Below are 4,657 nucleotides of genomic sequence, written 5' to 3'. Positions count from 1 at the left end.
CTCTATATACAATCTGCTCCCCCTGCTCTATAACATGCTGCCTGCAGATAGGACAATATGCAATCTGCTCCCCCTGCTCTATAACATGCTGCCTGCAGATAGGACAATATGCAAACTGCTCCCCCTGCTCTATAACATGCTGCCTGCAGATAGGACACTATATATACAGATATTTATATATACATACATACATACGGTACAGTCTGCTCCCTCTGCTCTATAACATGCTGCCTGCAGATAGGACACTATATATACAGATATTTATATATACATACATACATACGGTACAGTCTGCTCCCTCTGCTCTATAACATGCTGCCTGCAGATAGGACACTATATATACAGATATTTATATATACATACATACATACGGTACAGTCTGCTCCCTCTGCTCTATAACATGCTGCCTGCAGATAGGACACTATATATACAGATATTTATTTATACATACATACATACGGTACAGTCTGCTCCCCCTGCTCTATAACATGCTGCCTGCAGATAGGACACTATATATACAGATATTTATATATACATACATACATACATACGGTACAGTCTGCTCCCCCTGCTCTATAACATGCTGCCTGCAGATAGGACACTATATATACAGATATTTATATATACATACATACATACGGTACAGTCTGCTCCCCCTGCTCTATAACATGCTGCCTGCAGATAGGACACTATATATACAGATATTTATATATACATACATACATACGGTACAGTCTGCTCCCCCTGCTCTATAACATGCTGCCTGCAGATAGGACACTATATATACAGATATTTATATATACATACATACATACGGTACAGTCTGCTCCCTCTGCTCTATAACATGCTGCCTGCAGATAGGACAATATACAATCTGCTCCCCCTGCTCTATAACATGCTGTCTGCAGATAGGACAATATGCAATCTGCTCCCCCTGCTCTATAACATGCTGCCTGCAGATAGGACACTATATATACAGATATTTATATATACATACATACATACGGTACAGTCTGCTCCCCCTGCTGTATAACATGCTGCCTGCAGATAGGACACTATATATATGTATACGTTACAGTCTGCTCCTCCTGCTGTATAACATGCTGCCTGCAGATAGGACACTGTATATACGTTACAGTCTGCTCCTCCTACTCTATAACATGCTGCCTGCACATATGACACTATATATATATGTATATACGTTACACACTGCTCCTCCTGCTGTATAACATGCTGCCTGCAGATAGGACACTATATATACACGTTACACACTGCTCCTCCTGCTGTATAACATGCTGCCTGCACATATGACACTATATATATATGTATACACGTTACACACTGCTCCTCCTGCTGTATAACATGCTGCCTGCACATATGACACTATATATATATGTATACACGTTACACACTGCTCCTCCTGCTGTATAACATGCTGCCTGCACATATGACACTATATATATATATGTATACACGTTACACACTGCTCCTCCTGCTGTATAACATGCTGCCTGCACATATGACACTATATATATATGTATATACGTTACACACTGCTCCTCCTGCTGTATAACATGCTGCCTGCACATATGACACTATATATATATGTATATACGTTACACACTGCTCCTCCTGCTGTATAACATGCTGCCTGCAGATAGGACACTATATATACACGTTACACACTGCTCCTCCTGCTGTATAACATGCTACCTGCACATAGGACACTATATATATATATGTTACACACTGCTCCTCCTGCTGTATAACATGCTGCCTGCACATATGACACTATATATATATGTATATACGTTACACACTGCTCCTCCTGCTGTATAACATGCTGCCTGCACATATGACACTATATATATATATATACGTTACACACTGCTCCTCCTGCTGTATAACATGCTGCCTGCACATAGGACACTATATATATATGTATATACGTTACACACTGCTCCTCCTGCTGTATAACATACTGTCTGCACATATGACACTATATATATATGTATACACGTTACACACTGCTCCTCCTGCTGTATAACATGCTGCCTGCACATATGACACTATATATATATATGTTACACACTGCTCCTCCTGCTGTATAACATGCTGCCTGCACATATGACACACTGCTCCTCCTGCTGTATAACATGCTGCCTGCAGATAGGGCACTATATATATGTTACACACTGCTCCTTCTGCTGTATAACATGCTGCCTGCAGATAGGACACTATATATATATATATATGTTACACACTGCTCCTCCTGCTGTATAACATGCTGCCTGCAGATAGGGCACTATATATACGTTACACACTGCTCCTCCTGCTGTATAACATGCTGCCTGCAGATAGGGCACTATATATATGTTACACACTGCTCCTCCTGCTGTATAACATGCTGCCTGCAGATAGGGCACTATATATATGTTACACACTGCTCCTTCTGCTGTATAACATGCTGCCTGCAGATAGGACACTATATATATATATATATATATGTTACACACTGCTCCTCCTGCTGTATAACATGCTGCCTGCAGATAGGACACTATATATATGTATACACACTGCTCCTCCTGCTGTATAACATGCTGCCTGCACATATGACACTATATATATATATACGTTACACACTGCTCCTCCTGCTGTATAACATGCTGCCTGCACATATGACACTATATATATATATATACGTTACACACTGCTCCTCCTGCTGTATAACATGCTGCCTGCACATATGACACTATATATATATGTATATACGTTACACACTGCTCCTCCTGCTGTATAACATGCTGCCTGCACATATGACACTATATATATATATACGTTACACACTGCTCCTCCTGCTGTATAACATGCTGCCTGCACATAGGACACTATATATATATATATATATGTATACACGTTACACACTGCTCCTCCTGCTGTATAACATGCTGCCTGCACATAGGACACTATATATATATATATGTATACACGTTACACACTGCTCCTCCTGCTGTATAACATGCTGCCTGCAGATAGGACACTATATATATATATATGTTACACACTGCTCCTTCTGCTGTATAACATGCTGCCTGCAGATAGGACACTATATATATATATATATGTTACACACTGCTCCTCCTGCTGTATAACATGCTGCCTGCAGATAGGACACTATATATATGTATACACACTGCTCCTCCTGCTGTATAACATGCTGCCTGCACATATGACACTATATATATATATATATACGTTACACACTGCTCCTCCTGCTGTATAACATGCTGCCTGCACATAGGACACTATATATATATATGTATACACGTTACACACTGCTCCTCCTGCTGTATAACATGCTGCCTGCACATAGGACACTATATATATATATGTATACACACTGCTCCTCCTGCTGTATAACATGCTGCCTGCACATATGACACTATATATATATATGTATATACGTTACACACTGCTCCTCCTGCTGTATAACATGCTGCCTGCACATAGGACACTATAGATATATATATGTATATACGTTACACACTGCTCCTCCTGCTGTATAACATGCTGCCTGCACATATGACACTATATATATATATACGTTACACACTGCTCCTCCTGCTGTATAACATGCTGCCTGCACATATGACACTATATATATATGTATATACGTTACACACTGCTCCTCCTGCTGTATAACATGCTGCCTGCACATATGACACTATATATATATATATAACGTTACACACTGCTCCTCCTGCTGTATAACATGCTGCCTGCACATAGGACACTATATATATATATGTGTATACACGTTACACACTGCTCCTCCTGCTGTATAACATGCTGCCTGCACATAGGACACTATATTATATATATATATGTATACACGTTACACACTGCTCCTCCTGCTGTATAACATGCTGCCTGCAGATAGGACACTATATATACGTTACACACTGCTCCTCCTGCTGTATAACATGCTGTCTGCACATAGGACACTATATATATATGTATACACGTTACACACTGCTCCTCCTGCTGTATAACATGCTGCCTGCAGATAGGACACTATATATACGTTACACACTGCTCCTCCTGCTGTATAACATGCTGTCTGCACATAGGACACTATATATATATGTATACACGTTACACACTGCTCCTCCTGCTGTATAACATGCTGCCTGCACATAGGACACTATATATATATATATGTTACACGCTGCTCCTCCTGCTGTATAACATGCTGTCTGCACATAGGACACTATATATATATATGTTACACACTGCTCCTCCTGCTGTATAACATGCTGCCTGCACATATGACACTATATATATAAGTATACACGTTACACACTGCTCCTCCTGCTGTATAACATGCTGCCTGCAGATAGGATACTATATACACGTTACACACTGCTCCTCCTGCTGTATAACATGCTGCCTGCAGATAGGATACTATATACACGTTACACGCTGCTCCTCCTGCTGTATAACATGCTGCCTGCACATATGACACTATATATATATATGTTACACACTGCTCCTCCTGCTGTATAACATGCTGTCTGCACATAGGACACTATATATATATATGTTACACACTGCTCCTCCTGCTGTATAACATGCTGCCTGCACATAGGACACTATA

This window comes from Engystomops pustulosus, chromosome 6 (genome assembly GCF_040894005.1).
Source record: "Engystomops pustulosus chromosome 6, aEngPut4.maternal, whole genome shotgun sequence".
Classification (NCBI taxonomy): domain Eukaryota; kingdom Metazoa; phylum Chordata; class Amphibia; order Anura; family Leptodactylidae; genus Engystomops; species Engystomops pustulosus.
The sequence above is the reverse complement of the archived record's forward strand: the minus strand, read 5'-3'. Positions refer to the sequence as shown.